General features: G+C 35.4%; 1 long non-coding RNA gene and 1 pseudogene across 1 annotated transcript in view; one reads left to right on the forward strand and one right to left on the reverse strand.

The window, feature by feature from the left end:
* The window catches only part of LOC145297724 (uncharacterized), a 229,286-nt gene that overhangs the window by 107,001 nt on the left and 104,546 nt on the right, over positions 1-17,739 (reverse strand). The gene's annotated exons all lie outside the window — the stretch shown is intronic.
* On the forward strand, positions 11,645-11,761 carry LOC145301578 (5S ribosomal RNA; annotated as a pseudogene).

Below are 17,739 nucleotides of genomic sequence, written 5' to 3' on the forward strand. Positions count from 1 at the left end.
CATTGATTTTTTTTTTTATAAAGTTAAATAGTGGGTTGGCATGAATTACGTGTGTGTGTGTGTGTGTGAGCCAATTTCGATGTTGGTTTTGTATCAGAGAGTTTCAAACACTGCCCTTACGTCAATTTTCTTTCCTATTTACAATGCCCCCCCCCCCGGGACAGAGTTAGACACCCAGGTCATTTTTTTAAAGTGGAGAAAAGGAACAAAAATTTTAAACTGTATCAGTCGTGAAGGATTTCTTCTTCATTACCTGAGAACAAGAAATTGAAATGCAGCATCTGAAGAACATATATTACACTTTGAGATATTAAATGTTTTATTCACAAGAGAAAATACAATTGGGAAAATGAACAAAAAATTTTGGCACAAGGTCAACTCAAAAAAGATGGTGAGGTTGGTTGGTCCATCTCGTTTATGTTGTAAATTTTACAGGATTTCTCAGCATCTTTTATCATAGTTACTACAGATAATACACTTTGATCTTGACCCGAAAGAGTTACTTGTGGGAATTTCCATCTACTCTACTATCTCACAGTATCTTATAGTCAAGTGAAATCAACAAACCCAGTCTTACATTCCCCAAACAATCACAAATCCTTTTCTCATCTACTTGAAGATAATTATATTCAAAACAAGTACATTTTTCGTTTTATTTTGATTCTTCCAACTACTATTCTCATCACGAGTGTTCAGGATTCATAAATATTTTCAATGTGCATTTAAAAGGCTTTTCAACCCTTTTCAGTGCCTTTTCCGGACAAAATTCAAGTTTTAAAAACAAAATTTCATATACAAAAAATGATATAATAAACCAATAACTAATAATATTCTAATATGTAAAAAAAAAAAAAAAAATTAAAATATTTTAATGGTATTTATTTCGATTTTGAATTTCACTTCGGTTACATTTGTAAAAGTATATGAATAACATTGAGTAGTTTTGTGGTAAAGGGACATAACTCTTGTATCGACAATACCGAAAATAATATGCAATTTCAGAAGAATGTATTGATTTCGATTTTATTTTTTATATTTACAAAATATTTTCATAGTATTTATTTGAATTTTATTTTTAATATTCCGACAAATTTTTACTGGACATAAAGAATATGATTTTGAAGCCCCTTTTCAAGACATTTACTATATTTTCAAAGCCTTTTCAAGGTAAATAGAAAAACGGACTTTTCAACACAGAGCTCAAAGTTCAATGACTTTTCAAGCTTGTGCAAACTTATTTCCACGTTTCAGTTGATGCAACCGTCACAAAAAAAAAAAAAAAAAAGCAATTGCGAATTACTTAGGACTTCTATCCAGCCATAACTGATTGAATGAGAGCCTGCTACTCATGAAATAAACAAAGGATTCTGTTTTAAATTCTGTGCAGATTCCTGAGTTCGACAAGATACACCTGAAGAAGGTCGGAAGATACATCGATAGGTTGTGAAAATAACACTCAAGATGAGATGAATAACCAATCCTTATCTCAAAAATTCAGAAATGTAAACACAGTTTCATTCACACCATCAATACCATCAATACCATCAATACCATCAATACCAGTCGAATTACGTCCCTGACAAGAAATCAGTGGCTTTGTTGCTATCACTTAATTTCTCTCGATTCATGCGTCTCTACTGTGAAATTTTTTTGTAGACCAGAGAGAACTTCCTCTAGTGTAGCTTGGCTTTTCAAGACCCCACGTGACCTTGCACTTAACCTACTGCTGAGGAGGCAAATAAACATTTTATCTGTCCTTTTGGGCAGATAAAATGTTCACCTCAAACTTAGTGAGAGAAAACTTTTCTTCTTTTATTTATTTTATGAACGTGTTTGCTTTTTAGAGCAAATATTTTCATGAAAAAAATCATCTTGGCTTTTTAGGCATGGGGTCTCCAAATCAACAGAGATTAGATCATCCCTGTAATGACCTGGTCCCTGTTAATTGTGGTGTAAGGCTGGTTCTGTGCAGTTCTGCCTTCTCTCTTTGAAAAGAGGTTAGTTTATTGTTAATTGCCTGAAGTACCCTGCCAGAAATGTTGATGGAGTTGCACAGGCGTTTTTTGCAGAGTCAGAGGGCTCCTTGCCTGGATCACCGACGTTTTCAATCATACTTTCCGACCCTAGTATCACAGTTCTTCTGGTGGGCGAGAGAAATAAATATTCACCTCCTAAACAAAACTCATCAGGAGTCGCATCTTCAGCTTGGTGCGGATTGCAAACCCACGTGACTTATTTTTTGTCATTCCTTCCGATCCAGGCCACGTTTGTTAATGGACGCCCAACTGTTGAGAAATGTCCAATCAAAAACATTTTCCCTCCATTTTTCCCTTAGTTTTCCTCTGCCTCGATTGCCTTCTAACATACTCTACAAAGCATAACTTTGACAGGCCAGTGGTTGATCGTTCGACTTGGCCAAAAACTTTAGGGTTTTTATTTTTGATTTTATCAAATAAAGGGGGTAGAAAAGTAGTTTGACGGAGGGTGGATAAATTTTTTTTATTTTTTTACAATCAAGCGACGCCCCGGAATGAAACGCATTGTGCGATTTTGAAACACCTCAATGCGATTGGCTAGTTGTTTGAATCGCTTTTGACCCTTTTCATGTTTAGTGACAAATTAGTTAATGATGGCGTATCAGAGTTACTATCATTAATTACAAGTTCAGACATTTCTCAAGGGCAGAGAGGCATACTGCGTAGACTGACAAATAAAAATGTCAAAGAAAACAGTAGAATCTTAAGTATGAATCCTAAGAACGCAAATCAATAAAAAAAAAAAAAAATTATTTATTTATTTTATTTATTTATTTATTTTTTATTTCTCCACTATGTTAACTGGAAGGGCAGTCGATCCAACCTACCCACTGTTTCTTTATAACTGAACGATTAAAAATTTTTTCTCATCTTATTACAGAAATGAGAATAAATTTCTTGGGGAGAGAGAAGTCACATAAAATTTCCCAAGAACTCTTTAAAAATCAAAATGGTAAATTCCAGCTGATCAAACACGGGCGGGGGGTGGGTGGGTTAGAGTTACACAGGTAAACTCGGGGAATGGGAGGGGGGGGGGTGATTGACGATTTATCGAAAGATAGATTGTTGTAGTTTAAAGTAACATTTCTCTGGCAATTAGAAAGGAATTTCGGAAAGAAAAGGGCACTCTTTTCTATAAATATAAAAGCCAAAAATGCGTGTGTATGTATATGTGTTTGTATGTCCGCTAAAAACTTTCGACAGACACGACAAAAATTCACAAACTCGGTATCATATGAAGCCCCATCCTTAGCACGAAAAATATCGAAAAATTGGTAAAAAAAAACAAAAAAACGTTCATATTTTCACCCCGAAATCGACAATCAACAAAAACGTACCTCTCATGACGACGACCGGTTCTACGCATGCGTCAGATGACGTCATGACCTGATTTACTTTAAATACTTGAAGAACAGACTAAATTTCATTTACGTCGCGTTAGCTCAGTTGGTTAACACGTTGGTTCGTTAACTAAACGTTTTGGGTTCGAATCGTGGTGTGAGAGGTCTTTCTTTTATTTTTTCGATTTTTTAAATTTAAATATTGAACCAGTGTTAATTAAGCCATTTTTCACGTAACGTTCGTTTTTCTGTTGTTTTTTTTTTTTACTTCGCTTATCCACTACACTCAAAAACACCCGGGTACCCACCGATTTTTTTAAATTTTAATATTGAAACAGGCTTATGTAAGCCATTTTTCATGTGTTCGTTTTTCTGTTTTCTTTTGTTTTTTCGATTTTTACATTTAACATCGTTCGTTTGCCTTACGTTTACGTTAGATTTTTTTTGTGTGTTTTTTTTCGATGTTTTGATTACCCCACACCCGCTTAAGTTTTAACGTTCGTTTTTATGTTTTCTTTTTTACTTCGCTTATAACAAACAAACTTGGTCATTGACCTCATTTGCTGAATAGCTATCGCTTATGTCGTCGTCGTAACGCTCGACGACTTCCGTGTGCGCACCTGTCAATTTGGTTCTTACTTAAATAAATTCAAACATCTTTCAGTAACTCATTCTGGCTGGCCGATTTTATTTTCAAACTTCGCCTCAGGGCCTCGGGTTCGATCCTACCAACTTTCACCCCCCCCTCCCCAGTTTCTTTTTTATTTAACAGCACACACACCTCCAAACACCCGGGCAACGCCGGGTACCCCCGCTAGTCTATATATATAAAAGCGAAAATGTGTGTATGTAGGTATATTCGCTTTTTGTGTATGTCTTTAAAAGGCTTTTTTCCGGCGAATTCTCGAGGCCATCGCTCATTTTTAAAACTTTTTATACCATGTCCAAATGATAATATCTACAACTTAACAAGGGGGGGGGTCGCCTCTCTATTTAATTTGCCCGACTTTGAAACGTTAAATATTCACCATTTTTGGATCGGCACGTGTTGCTTTCGTTTTTCAGTATAAAAATGGGAAATTCAATTCGAATCACTGGCCCATGCCCAGTGGGTTGTTCTTGGCCTTCGGGCCGGAATCAAAGTGTAGTATCTATTCTGGTAGATACTACAAGCAAAGACCATATGTGGGGGCAACCCCACGTATAAGACCTTGGTCAATGTAGGGGAAACCCTTCATACCAATTGTCACTATCCAGCTCTCCTACTCCCCGGGGAGTTGGTCCACATTTCCCCTTCACTCCTCACATTAAAAAACGGCCTTGTGCCTAATTTGCTTGGCGGGGGAGCAAATAAATAGCCTGGCCCACGCTCAGTGGTCTCTAGAAAGCGATGTAACATTTGATCAATGTCGGCTTCGTCATATCAAATGGTTGCTTTCATTTCGAGACGAGGCACTCCCCTTAATAAACAGGGAGCTGGTTTCCCTCAAAGTTAGGTAAAAACAAACAAACCTGGTTATTGATCTCATTAAAAACTGTCCCGCAGAAAATGTTAACTGCTGAATAGTTATTACTTATGATCGCCGCATGTGTATTATTAAGATTTTACGTATAAAAAAAAGAAGCAAACAGACTCGCGGTAAATAAAACACTGTCCCGCACTCAAAGTTCACGTCATTAACTCGTCAAAAACAGAAATCTGCCATGTCGCACGTTTTTTTTCACACTTTACTATTTTCCAACTGCGCGTCAAGGCTTTGTTTTTTTATTTAAAACAACCAACGATTTTTCTTTTCATTTACCCAAAAACACACACACCTACAAATACCCGGGCAACGCCGGGTACCCCTCCTCCCACCCGCTAGTTTATAAATATAAAAGCGAAAATGTGTGTATGTATGCATGTTCGCTTTTTGTGCATGTCTGTAAAAGGCTTTTTTCGCTGGATTTCTTGGTCGGCTCATTCCTTCTTAAAACTTATTTATATCACGTCTAAATGATATTATATATGAGTTACGAACGGGGGTCGCGTGTGTATTTAATTTGCCCGACTTTCACGCGCTATTTTTTCCAGATTTTTAGATCGTTGCGGGTATGTTTCACTTTTCAGAATAAAAACGCGAACTGGATTCGAATCGGTAATTCCCGATTGTCTCTGGAAAGCGATGTAAACGTTTGGTCAATGTCAGCTTTCTTTTTTTGGCATCATATCAAACAATTGCTTTGGTGTGGACACTGCCCTAATAAACGAGGAGCTGATTTTCCCCAAAGTTGGGTAAACAAAAACAAACGGAGTTAATGACCTCATTAAAAACTGTCCCGCAGAAAATGTTAACTGCTGACTAGCTAATGTTTACGTTATCATAACGCTCGCAGAAAATGTTAACCCCATGATTTCCACTTGACCTCATTAAGTCATTAGGTGCGAGCACCTGTCAATTCTCTTAAATTCAAAGGTCTTTCAGTAACTCTTTCTTGCTGGCCGATTGGTTAACGTATCGTGCTTTTTCACATTTTATTTTCCAGCTTCACCTCAGGGCTTTGGGTTCGATCCTACCTACATACCAAAACTTTTTTAACACCCACCCCCTCGTGTTTCTCACCCGGGCAACGCCGGGTATCCCCGCTAGTATGAGATGAAAAGAAAATATAATTGGAGTAATTTTGAGAGGAATAAATAACACAGGAGAGAAGTCATTGAAATAGATATAGTAATCGCAGAGAAAGAGAGAGGGCAATTTGTGCGTCAATAAAAGCAGGAGTCCTGGAATGATTAAGGGATTCCTTTGCATTTTCCTGAGGAGTCCACGCCAGTACCAGTCTTAGATTATCTGGACTTTGGGATAAATATCGCCAACCAAACTTCACCCAGGCAGACATCGCCAACCAAACTTCACCCAGGCAGACATCGCCAACCAAACTTACCCCAGACAACTTAGTAAAAAAAAAACGTTAAGATGAAAACAAAAATTCAAGTTGATTCAAAAACGTTTTTCTTAAATCAAAAAATGTATCTATCCATTTTCTTTTTATATGAACTGAAAGGTTCTGTTCAGTTTCAAAAGACAATGGATACCCTCTGTAAGGGCACAGCATGTGTAATTATGAGGCAAGGGTTACACAATTCCAAACCATACTTCTCCTGAATTGGCACTGTTTGAGTTCAGTGGCAAGAAGTGTTAGATAACTGGAAACAATGCCAAGATAAGCGGAGAGCACATACAGCACCTGGTATTCCCAAAGTATCACCCATTTTACTACTGACCAGGCTCAACGTTGCATAACTTTGGTGATTTAACAGGAACCAGTGTGTCAATGTGATTATGCTGTATTATATGGAAGAAATCTATACATACACATGTATTTGAATATTTAACCGAATAATTATGGTTTGATACACAGTTACGTATGATTTGTCCATCATTATTTGCCTTGTTGTGTTTGAAAAGGATTCAGTTTTTCATTACTCCAATAACCAGTAGCAGATGATCAACCCCATGACTCAACAATGTTACAAAAGCGGCATATCGACAAACTAGACGTTTCCAGTGATGAGGGTGTTCAACTGAACGGTGGCCTTTTGTGAGAGAAGAAGCCACTAGTGACACCCAATGACTGAACAACTAATCCCGGAGACTTTACAGAGAGGGAAAGTACTTACTAGTATCACCAAAAACCCGTTAGTGTGAAAATTGTGTTACCACTGGACTTAGTGGCCTAAGTGTTTTGCGCACCTTGGAGCTAAAAATGACATTATAAAAGTGCGGTTCCAGCGACCAATGAGTGAATACGTTTGAAGGGTCCGAGACTAGACGATGTTACATTTGTGATCCTGTGGTTAGGGATCGCATTTAACTTGTAATCGCGGTAACTGTGGGCGACAATCTGTGGGAGTGGGGGTGGTAGTGTTACAATTATTCATTCACTAGCGGAACCTGTGGAAATTCCACAGGAGACTCATTCATATGTAATATATTGATGTTGGCATTCTGCAGATGTTCAACATAAATGGAGACACCCTGATATTATTGTAACTCTTTTGTGAAAACTGTTAAAGTATTTATCTAAACTAGCAGGGATGCTCAACGTAGCCCGGTCGTAAAATATACTTAAATATATTTTAATTTATGCCGATTTCGTATATATTATTATAGAGTTAATTTTCTATCGATTCTTATATATTATAAAGTTGTGATTTAAAAAATAAAAAGATATGTACATATGAGTTGGGTACTCAGCTCGAATCAAAACTGGAGTTCCTTCTGCTATAATCGAAACTGAAACCAAAACTTAAACAATTAAACGACAGTCACTCAAAAGAAAAAGATGTAAGCGTGACAAACAAAATAACACACACGATATCGTATTAATAAATAGATATCATTCTCTTTATAGAGTTATTATTACTACTCCTCTATTCCCATCTTCCCACCACTTCTCGTCTCATTTGTCTTTCTCACCATCTAAAATATTCAAAATGCAAACAAACAAGTTTTATTACCATATACGTGAAGTTTTTGTGCACTTCTATTTGTTTATTTTTATAACTAAACTGGGTTAAATCTTGAATCTCTTTTAATTCGACTGACATTGAACTCGAAAAGATGCGGCAGTTGGGAATGTTTTATTGATTTGAGAAAATTTGAACAGAATTAAGAGAGAAAAAAGCGACCAATGTAAAATAAAAACACACACAAACACAAAAGACGAAACCTGCTTTTGTTGGCATATTTAGAAATACATAGAACACTTTTTGAGACGAGAGAAAAAAAAGACGAGAAAAAAAAAAGACGAGAAAAAAAAGACGAGAGAAAAAGACGAGAAAAAAAGACGAAAAAAAAAGACGAGAGAAAAAAAAGACGAGAGAAAAAAAAGACGAGAGAAAAAAAAGACGAGAGAAAAAAAAGACGAGAGAAAAAAAAAGACGAGAGAAAAAAAAGACAGGAGAAAAAAAAGACGAGAGAAAAAAAGACGAGAGAAAAAAAGACGAGAGAAAAAAAGACGAGAAAAAAAGACGAGAAAAAAAGACGAGAAAAAAGACGAGAAAAAAGACGAGAGAAAAAAAGACGAGAGAAAAAAAGACGAGAGAAAAAAAAGACGAGAGAAAAAAAAGACGAGAGAAAAAAAAGACGAGAAAAAAAAGACGAGAGAAAAAAAAGACGAGAGAAAAAAAGACGAGAGAAAAAAAGACGAGAGAAAAAAAGACGAGAGAAAAAAAGACGAGAGAAAAAAAAGACGAGAAAAAAAGACGAGAGAAAAAAAAGACGAGAGAAAAAGACAAGAAAAAAAGACAAGAAAAAAAGACGAGAAAAAAGACGAGAAAAAAGTCGAGAAAAAAGACGAGAGAAAAAAAAGACGAGAGAAAAAAAGACGAGAGAAAAAAAAGACGAGAGAAAAAAAAGACGAGAGAAAAAAAGACGAGAAAAAAAGACGAGAAAAAAGACGAGAAAAAAGACGAGAAAAAAGACGAGAGAAAAAAAGACGAGAGAAAAAAAGACGAGAGAAAAAAAGACGAGAAAAAAAAGACGAGAGAAAAAAAGACGAGAGAAAAAAAGACGAGAGAAAAAAAGACGAGAGAAAAAAAGACGAGAGAAAAAAGACGAGAGAAAAAAAAAGACGAGAGAAAAAAAAGACGAGAGAAAAAAAAAGACGAGAGAAAAAAAAAGACGAGAGAAAAAAAAAGACGAGAGAAAAAAAAAGACGAGAGAAAAAAAAAGACGAGAGAAAAAAAGATGAGAAAAAAAAGACGAGAGAAAAAAAAGACGAGAGAAAAAAAAGACGAGAGAAAAATAAAGACGAGAGAAAAAAAAAGACGAGAGAAAAAAAAGACGAGAGAAAAAAAAGACGAGAAAAAAAGACGAGAGAAAAAAAGACGAGAGAAAAAAAAGACAAGAGAAAAAAAGATGAGAGGAAAAAAGACGAGAGGAAAAAAGACGAGGAAAAAAGACGAGGAAAAAAAGACGAGGAAAAAAAAAGACAAGGAAAAAAAAGACAAGGAAAAAAAAAGACAAGGAAAAAAAAAGACAAGGAAAAAAAAAGACAAGGAAAAAAAAAGACAAGGGAAAAAAAGACAAGGGAAAAAAAGACAAGGGAAAAAAAAGACAAGGAAAAAAAAAGACAAGGAAAAAAAAAGACAAGGAAAAAAAAAAGACAAGGAAAGAAAAGACAAGAAAAAAAAAGACAAGGAAAAAAAGACAAGGAAAAAAAAGAATGATTTTTTCCTCGTCTTTTTTTTTCTCTCGTCTTTTTTCCTTGTCTTTTTTTCCCTCGTCGACAAGGAAAAAAAAAACAAGAAAAAAAAATAGCAAACAAGAAAGAAAAGAGAAAAAATACAAGTGAATTGAATAGTTATTTTTTCGATTAGACAAACTCGATGGCTGTTTGTCCCCGCCTCTCGTTTCTCCTTGAAATCGTCCTGACCATTTCAAGCAGAATTTCTTGAAATTCCCATCTCACTTCCTTTTATATTCCCCAAGCAATCACAAGTTTCCCTCTCGCACTTCAAGGTTACTATACGCAAAAGAATTTTCGTGAGAAACTCTTATTAATCATCGCAAAATAAAATCTATTTTGTCATTTAAAAAATTTTTTTTTGGATCAAATCACTTTTGACCCTTTTCATGGAAATTGGAAATGTATACTCTTCCTTACCTCTACTTATATATAAAAATAATTTGTGTTTGTGCCTGTGAGTTCGTTCCCTATGAACTTCGAAACGGCTGGGCTAATTAAAAAAAAAAAACCTCACAAATGTACTTTATGTATCTGAGTGTTCTTACAAAGGTTTAGTATTGAAAAGCTTTCGATAAGCATAAAAAAATCGATAATCGAAAAAAACTATTAAAAGGAACAGTCCAATTTTGACCAAAATTATCACAAGTGCAATTGAGAAGTTTTACCACTGCACAATCAGAAGAGCTCGGTATATCAAATGAACAGTAGGTTCTTTGATATGACAGGAGCGCGTCCAAAATGGATGTTTCTGTTTAGAGTTTGAACCGTGACACTTGACTTTAGCATTTTAAAATTAAAGTGAACCCATTATAAAAAAATAATTAGATAAAATCAACAGTAGGTTCTTTACAGTGCAATGTACACTACAATGTATGGTGGACTAAGTCACTGTGGAAGTCATATGAAGCTTCCGTCCAGTGCACCGTAATGAGTCCCCGACTAGAAGAGGCAATCAATTTGATTTAAAAAAATGAGTGCTTTCACAGATTTTGATGACAATAAAAGTCTCGACCTTCGTTCGGGCCAGGATCAAAATGTAGTATCTGTTCTGCAGATGCTGCACTTAAGATAATTTGTACCAGTCAATGGAGGGGAAACCCTCTATACTGGGACAATTATTATTTTTGGCAACCAGAGTGCCCCCTTTTTGCCTACTTTTAGGGGAGCTGGTTTTTACCCCACATTAAAAACAGCCTTGTGCCTAATTTGCTTTGGTGGGGAAGCAAATAAATACAATATAAACGTATTAGAAGCGTGGAACATTTGTTAATCCGGGGCAACGTGAGATCTCCCTGCTACTACATTACTGAAAGTTTGGATCTTGTATGCATCGGATGATGTCAAAACGATGACGTAATTCAGTCAACCTGAAGTGGTGACAACTGTGCACAGTGGATGACGTCACAAAATGATATTATCCATCCATAAAGAATAAAGAGAAATCCTCAATGGCATTTTATCTAGATAACTTAATGGTCGCACATTTGAGAAGAGTAGAAATTTAACCAAGCTTTGTAATTTACTTCCCTTATTTTTTTCTCACATTCCATGAACGATGTTTCTGACAAAGGATGAAATTTTTTGTTTTCTTGGTCAGATTCTACCAATCTAGCACTTAGTTTTCAACCATGAAGTTCTTTATTTATCTTTTTTAGCTTCTTACATCAAGTGACTTTATGCCTTGTCTTAAGCGAAATATATATTTCAAATATTAAAAAAACAAAAACAATGTTCTATAAATAGCTCAACAGTGCTAGAGCCGTAAATATACTTTCATTATGTTAACTGCATTGAAGACAGGGAACAAAACTCGTTATGAATTCATAAAAAAAAATCATCTTTCATTACTAGGGCTAGGACAACAGCATATTCTTTTCATTGTTTTGACTCTCGAGTATATATCCGTTGATATCATATATGCTTTTATATAGATTGATGCGGTTTTCGGTTGATTAACAGTGTCTATCTGTCGGATATATACTCGAGAGTAAAAACAATGAAAAGAATATGCCGTTGTCATATCCTTATTCATTATTGTACAGCATAATCACGTTTACACACCGGTTCTCGTCAGATCACTGAAGTTAAGCAACGTTGAGCCTGACTAGTACCAGCTGGGTGACCATTTGCGAATTCTAGGTGCTGTATGTGCTCTCCGCTTATCTCGGCATTTGTTTCCAGTCGTCCTGAACCTCCACTTGTCACTGGTATTTAACAATGTCGACACAAGAGAGGTATGGTTAGCGATTGCGCACATCTTGCCACAATAATTTCACTCACAGGCACCGTTACAGTGGGTATCGATAGTTTGTCAAGACTAAAGGAAGCCTTTTGTTTTTTAAATTCATTATCCATTAAAGCAATGTACTAATTGTAGCATACTGTAGCCTATACTACACTAACTGTAACATACTGTAGCCTATACTACACTAACATAATGTAGCCTATACTATACTAATTGTAACATACTGTAACCTATACTAATCATAACATACTGTAACCTATACTATACTAATCGTAACATCCTGTAACCTATACTATATACTAATCATAACATACTGTAACCTATACTATACTAATCGTAACCTACTGTAACCTATACTATACTAATCGTAACCTACTGTAACTTATACTATACTCATCGTAACATACTGTAGCCTATACTATACTAATCGTAACATACTGTAACCTATACTAATCGTAACCTACTGTAACCTATACTAAGATATACAATGTTCACCATCATAGCCACGAAAGATAAGTGCTTATTTCATAGATGAACCATCATTAGTGGTCATATACATCAACAAAACAAACAGCAAACTATGGCAAAAAACTTGCGCTCTGTCTTTCAATTTTACAATGAGTACTAAAAGTCTTTTCCCTAAATACTCAGAAATTAGACCCTTCTGTAATTATCCAGTCCCTGTTGATTTTGTGGTGGGAGTTTAGTTCTGTGCAGTTCTAGGAGATTCATCCTCCCAGGCCTTACCTTCTCTCTTTGGGAAGAGGTTAGTTTATTGCTAATCGCCTGAGGCGCGCTTACAGGCATTTTTTGCGGGTTAGAGTGCTCCTCCTCTTAGGCGCTGATTTCTCAATCCCACTTTCCGATCTTGGTATCGGAGTTCTTGCAGTGGGAAAGAACTAGACAACTTCCCTAGTTATTTAACTCTTATATAAGTTGTACTATCCATTTTTACCATACGTCACACACAGACTATCTTGTTTCATAAATACACTTCTTTTAGAAGCAAGCCTATTTTAAATGTATTGACTAACCTTATATAAATAAATAAACACTGGGAGGTTGGGGCTACAGCCAAGTTAAAATAATGCTACTCAGAGATTTTTCTCTCTCTCTCTCTCTCTCGCACAGGACAGAAATTCAACCTTTCTCATCTATTTTACGGATTTTTATTCCTGTTCTCAAAGACACTTACCATTTGCATCTAAATTTATTACGTGTCTGACGCCAATGTCATATATAAATATAAAGTTAGGTACGTTTATATATTTACTTCTACAGGTTTCATTCCTAAACTAATTGACCGATCATTATGAATTCTGGAACACGGGCGATAGGTATAATGGGTTTAAATGCAGGCTATATGGAGTTTAGTTTTAAGGCGATAAATAAAGTGTGGAAACCCTCCGTGAAATAACTTCTCTGCGTACACAAATGCTCGCTACTTTGTTCCTGGCCAACTGGAACATTATCCCTGTTGAAAGGTTAGCAAAAAGTAAAAAGTCTCCCTACTCTGCCTTTTCTTTAAATCTCAATTTTCATTGTTCATTTCTTATGTTATCGCCGAAATTTTTTTTTCTCTTGTATCTTGCCATCCTAAGATATATACTTTAACATGAAATTAAACTGTTTTTTACCTTTTATTCTGTTGATTTAAAAGGAGTGCTTTATGACAAATTGATGGTTGAATATGGTTTAATTTGTGCTTATTTTTGCATTAAATACTAATCCCTGACTGTGTATGGAATGAATATCATAATACTTAGTTTGCTGCATCTTATCATAAAAGTCCATACAAAATTTCCAGCCAAATCGACCCAGTAGTTTCTAAGAGACCAAGTAAGAGTAATATAATATAGAGAGATAAAAAGCCATTTCACATAAAAAGATTTTCCAGTCATTCTGAATACCATATGTATGGAATGTTTTTTGTATACCCGGTGTTGCCCAGGTGTGTAGAGGTGATGTAGTAAGGAACCCCAGGGGTGGGGGGTTTAAAACAACAGTAGGTAGCTTGGGTGGAGAGAGGTGTTTTAAAAAAAAGAAAAAAAAAAGTGGTAGTAGGCAGGCAGACTTGAACCTGTGACGTGAAGCACGAAAAGGTGAAAAAAAACCTAACGTTTTAGCTGATGCATCCACCACGAAATCGGAAGTCACGATCGGTGAAATTAAGGGTAGTCAATCGAAAGGAGACGATGACTTGTGAAAATGGTGACACAAAAACCGACCCCTCCTTGTAAAAAACAGCCCAGTTGAGGGTGAAGGAATCAATGTTTTTGGCCAATTTTTCGATATTTGTCATCCGAGAGACCGAGCTTTAAAATGATACCGATTTTGTCACGTTTTGACGTGTCTGTCAGAAGTTTTTGCGGGACATACGAACACGCATACACGTACACACATTTTGCCATCTTACTTATTCAGGTTGTTTTGAAAGTAATACCTCCTACTTTTTAACTCAAAAAGTTGAAGACATACAAAGACAGGATTGGTACCACCAAAATGAGCAACCTATTATGCTCCAGAATTTATGTTTCTACATAGTAACCACTATTTTTGATACATTTTTGCCAGAAATTCGATGACGCATCTCTGCTTCTGACGCACGTCCATGACGGGAGTTTCTAAGAAAGAAACTCACACCATCAATATCTGCAGAAGTTGAAACTTTCAGTTCATGAATGCATAAGTTCAGTCATCATAACAATGCAATTTGCAATCCTATTTGATCCATTCAGACGAGAATAAAAAAAGAATAGGAGGCAATACTTTTGGAACAACCCTTGTATATAACTATGAATGTATATTCACACACTTTAGTTCCAGAAGTCATTAAAATAATCACTGGAAAGGTGATTGAAAAAACAAGTTGGCAGACAAGTGGAATGGTGGAAGGAGGGGTGTTTAGGTTGATTTTGAATCTTGTCTAAAATGGTTCATCAGTATCCAACACTTTCTTGCCATTGTTTTTTCAAGAAACTTTCAGAACAAAAGAAAACAAAAAAAAACATTGATTTTAAAAAAGGCTGAAGTGTTTGCTTTAGCTGATAAAAGATTTACAGAGAAATGAATGGGGGAGAAGGAGGAGTAAAAGAGCGTGTAAAAATGTTCGTTTATATAAGATCTATGAAATTAGTGGACAAAAAAAGACAGATCAGTAATCATTTTTTTTTTTTTTTCAACAAGGACTCTTGAACCGGATCAGAGCAAATTTTATTAGCTTTAGAGTTAAAGTCAATGAAAATATGCAACTTTTTAACCGTTCTCCCTTTGCTAAAAAAAGGGTACTCCTGCAGTATTTTACCCACCGATTTCACGATCTTAGCCGAGCGTTGACGAACGCTTTCGGCGTTAACGCCGACGAAAGCCGAGAATTCGGAGCTACGGTGCAAGAACGCTAAAAGTATGTGAATAGCAACAACATTACAAGGAAAAGATATTACACACACACACAACAAAATGGATAAAATTAATACAAAAAATTTGGATAAAATAAATCACAAACACTTACCGTAAGTTTTTTTTAAAGTAAAATAAATTTATTTTGTTGAATATTTTTTTTTTTTGTTTTGTTTCATTTTGTCTTTCGATAGCTTTTGGGGGGGGGGGTAAGCAACAGTCAATGTTTTTTTTTTTTGTTTGTTTTTAACAAAACGTTATTAAACAGTAACAACAATGTTTTTTTTTTGTTTTTGTTTTTTTCAGTAATGTTTGTAGTGGGGGGGGGGGAACAACAATTACTGTTTATCTTTAGTTCCGACTGGAAGATTTTCTACAGACTGTAGAGGCAAAGTAGGGAGCAAAGGGTTTTCAGAGGATGTGGAAAGAAGCTCCTTCCCAAACCGGGTAGCCTTCCGCGATTTGCTTTATTATGGAGACAAAAGGGTTGTGTCCAAATTTTTGTCTCCACATAAATTCGCATAAATATGTTTCCAACAGCTCCCAGTTTTTTTTTTATCGCTAAATTAAATAGCTGAAATGAAAGGCTGTGTATTTTTACTTTGAACAATAAAATAACTGAAATGAAACGCTATGTGTGTAATTTCAATGAAAATTATTCGTCTGCTGCGCGTTCGTTTGAAGCGCCCTGATTGGCTGATAGAGTATCGTACCGCTCACCATGTTCCGGCGTTTTCCGACGGATGTCGATCAACGCTCGGCTAAGATCGTGAAATCAGTGGGTAAAATACTGCAGGAGTACCAAAAAAAGAAAAAAGAAAAAGTCAATAAAATAACATTACAATATTTTTTAGCTAGTTAAAAACGGGCAAAAGTTATAACCCGTTGAGATAGAATGAGAATTTTACGATAAATTGATGGGTAAATATGGTTAAATTTGTGCTTTATTTTTGCATTAAATACGAATCGCTAGTATTAATTCCTCTAAGTTAATAGACTTTCTTGTAGGTGGTGGTGGTGGTGGTGGTGGTGGTTCAGATAGCAAGATACTCCCCTCGTACGCATGTGACTTAGGTTTCAAAACCCAAGTAATAATATATTCTACTGATGCGGCGAAATGAGGGCGAAACTCTATTGAAGGACTTCCGGTTTGCTCCTTTCATGGTTTGTATGATCTGTGGTGTCATTTGATTGCGGAAATAATTATCTTTCTTTATATAAACTCTCTGCTTGTACCTATGACCATTTACATACATTAACCCTCTATCTGTGCATCAAACGCATACAATAATACTTAGTTTGCTGCACCTTATCATAACAAAGACCAATACAAAACTTCAGCCAGATCGGCGCAGTAGTTTATGAGAAAAAGTAGAACTGACAAACAAACCGATCAAAAGAAATATAAATATCTTAATCACAAAAAAAAAAAAAAAAAAAAATCATTTCTCAATTTTTTGGGATTTAGTTCCGCTTGGAAAACTTCCATTTTAATTTTTCTAATTAGCCATAATTTGCAATTAATTCAGCTGTTGCTCTTATTGGAAATGATCTGTAAGGATCAAAGAAGATGTTTCCACCTCGCTTCCTACAGCTACAGGTTATCTCTAACTGAACACGGCTGTCTCATTTCTATTTGCGCTATTAGAAAATGACAACCAAAGAACTTTCATTGATTTGTACAAAATGGATGACAGTTATGAGGGTGACGAGCCACAAATGAAAAAAAAAGTGTGAGAAAATGTCAACCTTATAACAGATGTTATGAAATAATTTGTTGAAATGACAATTTTTTTTACCAACTGTCATAAAAATTCTCTATTATATAAATGGAACTGTGTGTGTATACGTGTGTGTGAATTTGTTCCCTATGGACTCGAAAATGGCTGAACTGATTTTTATGAAATTTCACACAAACTTACTTTATGTGTCTGGGAGTGTTCTTAATTAGGTTTTGTATCAGAATGTCTTTGATAAATATCAATATTAAAAAAAAAAAAAAAAAAAATTAGACGAGAGAAGGAACAGGCGATTTTGATAAAAGTTAACACCTTACACAACCTAACATCACAAGTGCACTTGAAAAGTTTTATTATCACATAAGCCGAAAGGTCGAACATATAAAATCAGCAGTAGGTTCTTTATCATGACAGGTGCACGTTTAAAATGAACGTTTCTATTTAAAAACACAATTGCACCATAACACTTTTTCATATTAAACTTAAATTCAAGCCATTATCACTGCACAAGCAGTCAGGCTAGGCATATAAGATCAACAGTAGGTTCTTTGATATGACAGGGGTGCGTTCAAAATGAATGTTTCTGTTTAGAGCACAATTGAACCATAACTCTTGACTTTTGCATTTTAAACTTTAATTCAAACTATTATATATATATAAAAATAATTTATAAAATCCAGTGGGTTCTCTACAGTGCAATGTAGACTACAGTATATTGTGAACTAAATCATTGTGAGAGGTATATG

This window comes from Euprymna scolopes, chromosome 18 (assembly GCF_053919585.1).
Source record: "Euprymna scolopes isolate OS-2025 chromosome 18, ASM5391958v1, whole genome shotgun sequence".
Classification (NCBI taxonomy): Eukaryota; Metazoa; Mollusca; class Cephalopoda; order Sepiida; family Sepiolidae; genus Euprymna; species Euprymna scolopes.